The sequence below is a fragment of the Pteronotus mesoamericanus genome, unplaced genomic scaffold (genome assembly GCF_021234165.1).
Source record: "Pteronotus mesoamericanus isolate MK-2021 breed Mesoamerican mustached bat unplaced genomic scaffold, CSHL_Meso_final contig_73, whole genome shotgun sequence".
NCBI lineage: Eukaryota > Metazoa > Chordata > Mammalia > Chiroptera > Mormoopidae > Pteronotus > Pteronotus mesoamericanus.
This window is the reverse complement of record NW_026555245.1, coordinates 7,088,498-7,100,865: the sequence shown is the minus strand read 5'-3', so window position 1 is coordinate 7,100,865 and position 12,368 is coordinate 7,088,498.

Genomic DNA, 12,368 nt, shown 5'->3' with positions numbered 1-12,368 from the left:
AATATTTTTGTTATATAGATAGATAAAAATATAGATACTATATATAGATATAGACATGCACATACATACACGCATATACCCACATTTTCTTTATCCATAAATCCATAGATGGACACTTAGGCTGTTTCTGCATTTTGGCTATTATAAATAATGCTGCAGTGAACATGGTGAGGGAAGATGCATATATCTTTTAAAGTCAGTGTTTTCATTCAAAATTTATGTATTCCAGATCTTTGATAAGTTTCTTACCTACACAGAGCACCAATTTTGACAAAATTTAGGAAATCTAAGATTCTTCAGCTAGTTTGTCAAATCTTTAAAAAGAATTGTTTAAAAATAAAATGAAACACTATGGTCAAAAATCAGGTCTTGGTGTTCTTTTTACTTTTCCTCTTATAACAATAAATAGAGCATAATTTCTGCATCATTTTCAATAACAATGGATGAAGGAATCTCAATAAAGAGATTATAAGACACTGCCAACACACATGTAGTATGCCTAAATCCCATGCTCATAGCAGCTCTTGTCAACAAATCATGTCATTCTTCCCTTCTACTTAGACAAAATTTTCCCCCTGTCTCAATGTGGTACTCCAGTCAGCTACTATCAACTACTATCATACAGAAGCACTTTAACTATCTCTGTTCAGTGGTTAAACTTTTTCTTCATCTTTTTTATACCAGTCAGAGAAGAGTCAATTCTTACTGAATGAAATGTCTTTAAATCATATTCTAATCATATTCTACTTCTTAAGACATGTTTATTATTTGAATAATTTAAAAACTATCATGTAATAGGCAATGACATAACAGAGCATGTGCTATGCTGGCAGCTTAGTGGTGTCAGAGGAAGAAAGAGCAAAGAATTTTGTTCATGTGCACTGTAAAAATTTTGAAATATAAAACTCATAATGATTACAAAGAAATTCCATTATAATCTTAATCATGAACTTCTTGAGGGTTGGACAAATGCTTTAAGAATTTTTATGGGCAAAGGACCTGAACAGATACTTCTCCAAGGAGGACATACACAGGGTCCAGAGACATAGGAAAGGATGCTCAACATCACTAGCCATCAGAGAGATGCAAATTAAAACCACAATGAGATACCACTTTACACCAGTCAGAATGACCATCAGAAACAAAACAACAAACAAGTGCTGGCAAGGTTGTGGAGAAAAGGGAACCCTAGTACACTGTTGGTGGGAACGCAGGCTGGTGCAGCCACTGTGGAAAACAGTATGGAATTTCCTCAAAAAGCTAAAAATGGAACTGCCTTTTGACCCGGCAATTCCCCTGGGATTATACCTTAGAATCCCAAAACACCAATTCAAAAGAACCTATGCACCTCAATGTTCATAGCAGTGCCATTTACAATAGCCAAGAGCTGGAAGCAATCTGAGTGCCCATCAATAAATGAGTGGATCAAAAAACTATGGTGCTTTTACACAGTGGAATACTATGCATCAGAAAGAAAGAAAGAGCTACTACCCTTCACAGCGGCATGAACGGAATTGGAGAGCATTAAGCTAAGCAAAATAAGCCAGTGAGTGGAAGACAAATACCATATGATCTCACCTGTAAGTGGAAACTAATCAACAAAATAAACAAGCAAGAAAAATAGAACCAGCAACATTGAAAGAAAAAAGAAATCAAACCGACAGTAACCAGAGGGGAGGAGGGAGGAGGGTAACAGGGAAAAGAAGAAGGGTCAAGTCAAGGAACATGTATAAAAGACCCATGGACAAAGCCAAAGTGGTGAAAGACTGAGGGTGGGAGTTGGAGGAGAGTGGGGCAGGGGGAAGTGGTCGGGGGAAAATGGAGACAAACATATTTGAGCAATAAAAAATTAAAAAAAAAAAAAGAACTTTTTTTCAATGTAAATTTAAGTTGCAGTTTCCATTTAAAACTATTTAGATAGAATTTATTTTGATATGACTTACTCTTCATTGCTTAAGTTTATAATATGTATTTTTTATTATTGTGTTATGTGATATTCTGTAGGCCTAAAGATTAGTTGTGGCTCAAAGTAACTCACTGATTCAAAAGTATAAGTATGTAATCTCTTTCATTGATTTGAAATTGTTATTTAAATATTAATTAATCTTTATAATTATTAATCTTTAAAAATGTTACCTAATCCTTTGGTATACAAATGTCAAATATTTAAGCAATATAGTACTAAAGAATTCTTTGGATCCAACTGATCTCTAAAATATCATGATTTTAGATTTGATCTTACCTCAATTCGATGTTGGTTAGACAGTGATGACATTTATGAAATTTTTATATCCTCTTACAGTTTTTGAAAACTGTTAGAAAACTATAACATATAAAAGCTGACATTACACTTTATCTAGTGTATGCCTTCTGTAACACTTCTTATCCTAATATTTCCACAATATCTGATGCTTACAGCCATACAATTTAAATAAAATAGCTACAGTATTTTTTATGCTTATAGCATGGTAAGAAGGTAGCTTGTTTGTTCATTCTTTATTAAAGAAAATAAGAAACAATATATGTTTTAAGAGATCCTTGGGGGCTTAAGGGTATGGAGCTATCTGTGAAATTTGAGAAATAGATAAGTAATAACAATTAAGTCTTATATATCTTGTCAGATTTGAGAAATGAAAGCAACTACTTGGATCAGGCTCCTGGGAATCTAGAAATCATGCAGGAACTTATTTCTGTTATTACTGATATGTACAATAAACTATTTTTTTAACTATTTTTGATAACTTCAAAAACACATCTGCAACAAATCTATTTCACATTAAACATTATTTTATATCAATGTAGGTTAAAAGTTCACTTTCTGCACAACGTGATTACTTCCGAAAATAACATTTCTTGTGTTATATAGTGGAAATTTGCTTTATCATCACAGAACTTATGTCTTATGGCCTAAGGAAAGAGAAACACAATAAGGAAGAATAAGGGAAATTTTGAATAAACACTTCACAAAAGAAGATATGGAAGTAGCTTACAAACACATGAAACAGTTTACAACATGCAAATGTTATCTTTAAAATTTATGGTGAAAAATATCACTTTATACCCACAACCATAGCTAAAATTAAAAGACTTGGCAACACCAAATATCGGTACAGATGTTGAGCAACTGGAGCTCTCAGACATTGCTGGTTGGAGTGGAAAATGGTATAATCATTTTGGAAAACTCATATGTAGTTTCTTATAAAGGTAAACATTTAGTTATCTTAAGATTCTGCAATACTATGTTTACCATTTCACTCGAGTAAAGAAAACCAATGTTCAATGTCTTGGAGAAACAGGAGTTCTTTCTCACAAGAATTAAAGCCAAGTGCAGCTCATTAGCAGTTCTTCTGGGATTTGCTTAAGCTATCCTGTTCTTGCACTCATGCTCATTTGATATCCTTATGCTCATCTTCCCTGGTACTCTGTACACTGACCCCTCATTACTGCTTCTCTTGCTGATGTACACACTAAACACATAGTTTTGTTTTGATGCTTACACTCTCATAATTGACATATGTTCATAGGTTCCTCCAAAGACTACCACAAGCATAAGCTATTTTTACCTTGTCTCCCAGCCTCTCAGGAACCATAGTAGCTGGACCATCCAGTTTCCTGTCCAATGTAACATAAAAAAAAAACAACAGGTGGGTCAAAATGTAGATCCATTTTTAGTTTTTTGAGGTATCTCCATATTGCTTTCTGAAGTGGCTGCACCAGTCCGCACTCCCACCAAGAGTGCAAAAGGTTCCCCTCTCTCCACATCCTCACCAGTGCTTGTATGTTCATTTACTAATGAGAACAATTCTGACAGGTTTGAGGTGATAGCTCATTGTGGTTTTAATTTGCATTTCTCTGATAATTAGTGACATGGAACAACCTTGTATATGTCTATTGGCCATCTGAATGTCCTCTTTGGAAAAGTGTCTATTCAAGTCCTTTGCCCACTTTTTAAAATCCCACTTCCGGGAATATATCCAAAGGAACCCAAAATACTAATTCAAAAGAACATAAGCACCCTTATGTTCACTAAAGTCTTATTTACAATTGCTAAGGTATGGAAGCAGCCCAAGTGTCCCCAGTAGATGAATGGATGAAACAGCTATGGGACATTTTCACAACGGAACACTACTCGGCAATAAAAAAAGGAGAAATTTTTACCCTTTGCAACAGTATAGATGGACCCAAAGAACATTATGCTAAGTGAAATAAACCAGTCAGACAAAGACAAATACCATATGATTTCAATCATATGTGGCATCTAATGAATACGCTGAACTAACAAACAAAATAGAAGCAGACTCTGGAGAGCAGATGACAGCTAATGGGGTGGAAGGGAAGGGGCTGGAGAGATTGAGCAAAAAGGAAAAAGGACTCATGGACATGGACAACAGTGTTATAATTGTGAGGAAAAGGGTTTAAGGGGCCAAAATGGTGATGGGAAAAAATACAATAAAAAAAAAATGTAAAAAATAAATAAAAGGTGGAAGGAACTAGTGATTAACCTTTTTTTTTTTTTTTTTGAGGTACTGGTTCTTTATTTTAAAAACATATTTGTCAATATTCAGTGTCAAAATAGTTGCACTATTGGTTTCTCTTTCTCCCAATAATCCCCCAAAGAGACTACATTTTAAGGAGAGTACGTTTTTAGCCACTAAGCTACTGGATGCACACCTACCAGACCTCACAAAAACCTCACAATAAGGGGGCACTGGGTAAGGAAAGAAACTTAAAGGTCAGTGCCCTGCCAGCCCAGGCTGCAGAGAGCTGTCACAGCCAGGTGAGATGGCAAGGGCGCCCCAACATCAAAGGAGCAAAGTTTCAAAATAACATAAATTTTAAAAACAGTTTTGTACACAAACTGTTCAAGATTTCTTCAACACTAACTGATACCAGGCACAATGAGATGGCACTTTTGAAAACAGCAGCTTCAGATCCAGAAAAGGGTGATAAGATGATTTTGTATGGCTAAATCAGTGGTGAAAAAGGTAATTTTCTTTCTTTCAAGGAGACGTGAGAGTAAATAGCTGGTCACTTCAACGTAAGGGACACATGATCCATTTTGTGAACCATTGAGAAGGGGGTAGAGATGGAACAAGGATTCGGTCTCAGACCGATAGGTATCACCATTTTAATTTGGTCACTTTGGATTAAAAAAGAAACAAACCACAAACCAGAACTCTTTTTCTTTTCTTTTTCTAATTTTGTCTAGATTTCACTCAATCCCTTGTTTTCTTTTTTTAAATCTAATCTATAATCCTCTTTGCCTTTTCTCTCTTCGCAGAACTTTTGCTTTTTATAGTTACTATTTTCTCTCCTTTTTTCTTTCCCTGCTCTTTCCTTTGTACTGTAGTTCAACCTGGCCATTTCCTCACCTTGTGGTTATTTCTTTTCTAGTTTCCTTCACTAGGTTTATTAGCTTCTTTACTTTTTAAGGTGGTCACATTTTCATAGGCACTTTGGGCTCTCCCCAGAAGCAAACTTTCAAATAAGAATGTGAGCAAGTGCAAAATGTTTAGTTGGGAATTGATCCCTGGGAGCAGCAGAAGGGGAACAGGATAATGAGACAAAGAACAAAAGCCTATAGGATGTTGGTGACAAGCAGATGAGATACTGAGGTGCAATCCTGAGGGGGGTTTCTGGGAGAAAACAGAATATTCTTCAGAATAATCTCTACTGAAAGATATGGAAGATGTGTATTTCTTTACACATTCCTATTCCTCATCTTTGAGGGCTGCTCCCAAGGTGGTTAACCATACATCCTACCTCCCAGCACTCCCAGTCTGGCCCATGAGTGACTGTAGTATGATCTTTTGCACAGAGAAATCACACAGGTAGAGAGTCACAATGACAGATGGAAGGAGCATTTGACAGATAGTAGAGAGTACGTGCTGACCGTTAAGACAAGGCTCAGCTAGCGTCTGCTAAAAAATCAGCTTTTTAAATTCAACCTTTCATAGTTGAATGTTTACCACTTTATAAATCCACCCGTAACATTTTGAACAGTACTTTAGGGATGTGAAAATGAAACCAATGGGAAAATAAAAAGAGTTTGTGTGTTTCTTTGTTTTCCTGAAATATGAACACCAAGATATGTTAAAATATGTGCTTCCACTTATGAATATGTGAAAATGAATAAATTCTTTATATGGGTGAATAGAAATTACAAATAACTGTTTTGAACACTTCTATAATACATTTCGAAGCATATAATCTAGTTCAATTGCTTTCTATGTTATTCAATTTGCTTTATTCAGTCTTTTTTTTTTTTTTTGGCATGGTCACATTTCAAAAACCACAAGATAATGTGAAATGTTTAAGAGTACAAACTGATCCAATGGGCCTTGTGTTAACACTGCATTATCCATGATAGAATATTCCAAGCCAAAACATTGTTTTCTTGTTAAAATCAGATATAAAATATAACCTAATTAAGTGATATAAAATTGAGGCATCAGTGAAAGACCTGTAAAATCTCCCTTAGAAGAACTTTGCCTGAAAGCACCTCTTCTTAACAGAGGCTCTTCAAAGTTCATGAATCTTTTTTCTCAGGAATCCAAATTGAATTAAAGGGCTCCATGTTTAATTAAGAGGTCTTAAGTTTCACCAAAACAAATATGAATTAGACTGTAGGCGAGGCCTGATATTTATCCAAGTTTTGGAGAAAAACAAGTCATTTTATATTTAGAGGACTGATACTGTACATCCAAGTGAACATTAGTTCAGATTATAGAATATTTACAATTATTATTTTAATCCTTCTGTTAGTAATACACCTTCCTAAAATTGGGGTAGTAGATTCTGTCACTTTTGTGCTAAGAACTGAGGATTTACCCCCTTAGACTTTAGTCTCTAAATGACATCACTCACATGCTTGTAGAGTTCTGGGAGACTCCCACTTCTCAGACACATTCTGTCCTGATTCTGCCTCTGGGCTAATGAAGACCTTGATGGCATTGACAGCCACGACAACATTCTGAGGGACAGGGGTGCCAGTTACGGACTCATCTGAGCTCCTAAGCTTTTTTTTTTTTAAGACTTTATTTATTTATTTTTAGAGAGGGGAAAGGAAAGAGAGAGGGAAAGAAACATAAATGTCTGGTTGCCTCTTGCACACCCCATACTGGAGACCTAGACCGTGACCCAGGCATGTGCCCTGACTGGGAATTGAACCAGGCACCCTCTGGGTCTAGGCTGGCACTCAATCCACTGAGCCATACCAGGTAGGGTTCACCTAAGCTGTTTAATAGCTGTTTTAGAGAAAGCATATTAGTAATGTGTTTCAAATGGTCCAGGCAATTTTCTTTGAATAAACCCAGTTTTTCTGAATCTCATCTTTGGCATCTATATTTTTTATTGGCTGTGGGAAGAAAAAATTGTTACCTTCCCTCTTAATTGGTTCTAAATCTGAGGTCTCCCAGCTTTGAGTCTGTAACTTTTTTCAAGTGCTCATTCCTCTCCCCCCATTTTAGTGATCATCTCTTCTTTGTATGCTCCCAGCATCTTGCAGTAAGAAAAGAGTGTTTCAGGAGATTATTGTACTGTGAGATGCAGGAGTCCCAGGATCTCTGAGCACCATAGCAAGTGAAATATTTATGCAACCAATCTTTATGGTACCCAAATATACTGACGACTTTTCTAATCAGTGTGATAGAGTGGCAAATAGAACAATGAACCTGGCCTCATTAGGCTTACAGTCTAGTGGATTAGACAATGGAAGAATAATTTTTAGTGTGCTGGGTAGAGATGAGTGTTTTAAAGGAAAGTGAGTGTTTTAAAGGAAAGTGCAAGTATTTAATGTACATAAACCATGAGCACAGATTTGGAAAGACAGAACCCCAGTTATGTGAAGGGAGTGATGGGCCATTATCTATACTCAAAATAATCTGTCATGTATACTTTGATTTTAAGATATGCAGTATATTTGTTGTTTAAAATATAGATATTTTAAATGGGTTGCTAAGTTAAAGTGGCATATACAAAACTAATCTCTTTGCTTTTCATTTTTATCTTTTATGATATATTTATTTCTTAATTTAATCAAAATACTTTTTGCCATTTTTTCCTTTTTTTTAATTAATTAATCTATTTTTTTCAAATACATTTGTCTCTGCCTTCCCCTCATTTTTTTTCTTACTTATATCTAAGGCAAATATGATTAAGACTAAAACGCTAAAAACACATCATTGTTTCTGCTGTTATTTTTCCCTTAAATAAAATATATTACATAAAGTAGTTCAATTAGTAATGGAATTAGTGTATTTCCTAATATATTAAAATTTAACTGAAATAAAATATTTACTGATACAAATCAATATTTTGGTCCCTTTAACCCCTAAGGTTTCAACTTCCTTAGGGTATCTAATGCACTATACAAAACTTTTCCCTGTCAATTTTTGTCCTTGTTTAAGGACAAAATGTTTAAGCTTTTACTTACGTATTTATTCATTAGCCCAACATGCACTTATTCAGTGGCTGCTAGTAACTGTTTGATAAATTCTCTGTATGTTGACCTTATGCAAAATCAAGCAAAAGGATATTCCCACATTGTCATATGCACTGATGCAAAAAGATATAATAGATAGTAACTATTTTAATGATTCTTGTCGTGCTGTTTTAATATTGCTCTAAGCTGTTTTTTTGAGCATTTTAATTTATTGTATTCTTTACTTATTACAGTTGCACCCTGAGGCTAGGTAGTGAAGGATGTCATTTTGAAAATCTTAGAAATAAATAAAAGTTGAATTGCCAACACTTGTTTTCAGATCTCTGGGAAATAGAAAGTTATGAGACATCTAAGGAAACACTATTATGAGAAAGTATCTTATTCAACATTCCATGGATAAAACTTTTAATGTGGCAAAAATAATGTGGTATTAAAGAAACGCAGTACAACTCTCCCAAGGTTATTTGCTATCTCAGATTGAATACATACTCTGGAGAAAAAAAATAAAAATTATGAATCTTTGTTATTAACTGTTTCCTTTTGGGTTTAAATGACTTGAGCATGAGAACTAGTAAAATGCACTGGGCTTGCAATGTTCAGTCATTTTCCATTATTTTCAATAAGAATTTACACTGACTTCTTAGGGAAGACCATTTTGAGAACTCAGTGTCAAACACACTAGTTAATAAATAATTCATATTGATAATTAAAGAATAAATATGACTTACAGGTTTTATCATTGAGTGGTTGATCGATAAGATTAAAATATGTACATTTTCTACTAAATACATATTTAAAAATAGAAAATAATTGACACTTCAAGTCAAATAAAAGCTGGAGAGTTCTAAGACAATTATATAGCTCTATATCTATATCTGTGTCAATATTCTCGTTACTACAGTGCAAAACACGTTGGTTTACAAGGAACATATAAATTTTATTATACTCTTAAAATCCAATTATTAAGCCTTTATCTGCAAAAAATACAATATTTTGCATTTAGTAATTAATGTAGTCAATTCAGAGATTTGACTAAGATAAACATTACTAACCAAATGGAACATTCAGCCAACATGTGTGAATATACAGATAGAATAAGTGTGTGTGTTCTATTTCAGTTCAACAAACATTCATTGAATTTGCTTTATCATTTTAATGTATTCAATGCAAATATCAATGAAGCATACTTCTGCCAAAAAATTATACAAGATCTTTGTAAAAATAATAGCTGAAAGTAAATTAATCAGACAAAAGATAAGATTTCCATTTCTTGGAATTCCCATTAAGAAAGGTTGCTCTTTAGCAAGGATTTTCAGTATGAAAAATATTGAAAGTGCATATTTTAACATCAAACAGCACTGATTAGTTATAATGAATGTGTTATTTTCCATTAATGCAGGCATCCTCACCATTTACACATAGAAGCTGCTTAGCATTTACAAGTGTCCATCAAAGGATGGAATTTGGGTAGTAACTATGAACTCCTTCCTAAAATAATTTTTACCAGAGTCACAATGAAAATATTCAGAGGTAACTCAGCCCAACATCTCTATATTCTCCTAGTATTAATGGGTATATACTTTTTAATTATCTGATTTTCTCACCAAAATCATTGATTAGTTTTATGGTTTCTGTCAGTCAGAGAAACAACACAAAACTGATTCTTCAAAATATGTGATTTTTCCTTCTGTGTAGGACTCAGGATCTACCAACAACTAATTATATAACTATTCTTGATATTTAGCATTAAATATTTGTAAGTATTTAAACTTATTGATGCCATCGGATCGATCACTCTTGGTTCTGCCGCTCTTTAGAGCCTCACTGGAGACTTTATCTCTGCTACTCACACTTTGGATGGATGAAGTTTCCTAGAACCTTACTAATCAAAATGCAGACCAATGATGAGCATTGTTGCCATCATTAGGGAACTTGTTAGAAATGTAGACTTGTAGGCCCCACTCCAGACCTAGTAAATTAGAGCTTACAGATTAATAATTTATAGGTGATTCATGTGCACATTAAAGTTTGAAAGCTACTGCTCTTGACAAAATTGTTATATGATCATTTCTGGCTGTATTTTGAACGTGAGAGCAATAAATAACTATTTCCTATACCTTCCCTTCAAGTGCGCTTATACAAATATATGTATACACACAAATTGTATTCCTTGAGCTTGTTATTAACTGTTTCCTTTTGGGTTTAAATGACTTGAGCAGGAGAACTGGTAAAATGCACTGGGCTTGCAATGTTCAGTCATTTTCCATTATTTTCAATAAGAATTTACACTGACTTCTTAGGGAAGACCATGTTGAGAACTCAGTGTCGAACACACTAGTTAATAAATAATTCATATTGATAATTAAAGAATAAATATGACTTACAGGTTTTGATAATTTAGTTGATAATTAAAAAATAAATATGACTTACAGGTTTACAGGCTTACAGGCAAGCAAGATCTGTGGTCACTATAGCAAATCAAATCAGATTATTTTTAGTATCTTATGTTTTATAAGGATAAATGGAACAACAGAATATAATATTAAGAAATGCAAGATGCTTCTGACCCACTCTCACCACCCCACTGACTATATGTAAGTAGAATTAGAATGAGAGTCACTTGTTTATGTCTCAGAAGATGAAGACTAATAGAGCTGTGTGAACAGTTGTGGACCCAGTTTTTGGTGTAGCATCTCATGTAATTGTGAGACTGATCTATGGAGGAGAGATATGAGTCACAGATGTAATATAGGTAATCTTTAGATTTTTGGTAAAATAGTATATTAGAATTCTGTTCTGGGGAGAGAGTTTCATCCAAATTAAGGTAAATTAGCTGATATTACTTGATATCCCAGCTAATCTGCTTTGTTACCTATTATGTTTGCTATGTTCAGTTAGCTAAGGTTATTTGCTTTAGAGAGTGAAGATATCTACATATTAGTTCTCATTGGCCTCCCTCCCTCCCTTCCTTCTTTCCTATCTTCCTCACTCTCTCTCTCCCTCCTATTAATCTCTCTGCCCACCTACTTCGCTCAGCTCTGTCTCCCTTCATGGTGCCTTTATTTTCAGGTGTCCAAGGCAAAGATGGCTTCTGAAAGCTCCAGGCTTGCCTAGTTTAAAAACCTTAATTTCATTGAGAATCCCTATCCCTTGGACTCTATATGAATCACTGTAAAAAGACTTTGTTCCCATGTGGATCACTTGTCCCCACTTGGAGAATGTAGGTAATTTAAACCAGTGTGATTTTTGTGCCAAAACTTGGTGGGGTGTGAAATTGGTAAGGAGGAAGAAAGACCTACATCTGCTGGTCCAAATACATAGAGTAGACACAGTCTGTCAAATGGAAGGATATTGATCAGGAAAAAAAATAGAAGTGCACTGAGATAGCTACATATAATTACATTTAAATCATTTGCCAAATGAAAATTTTTTATCACTGTTTAGAAAACAGAACTAAATTATAATTTCAAACTGACTTCTCCTAACAGCTCTAGAAGATGTGCCTCTTAACTGAGCTGAGTTCCACTTACTCCTATTAATGAAAACTTTTTTAATAAAATAGCTTACTAATAGCTTATTAAAGATACATGATGCTATAATGTTTAATTTAAAAAATCTGATTCAGTTGCCTAGGAGGACAGTGAATAGGTTATAAAACTTCAATGTGCAGGAATGAGACCAAGTTTTATAAAATCCCTTACTATAAAATGCTTTAGAAATATAGATTAGGAACTTCATGCAATTCTTAAAATATCATCATTGCAACATAAAACTAATTTTGAATATAACTAGTAGATTCAAAAAGAATATAGGATGAACAAACAAGAAAAATAAACAAACAAAACCTCTGTAGACACTAGTATGGTAGTATCGTGGTTACCAGAGGGAAGCAGGGTTGGGAGGTAGTAAAGGGTAAAGAGGATCA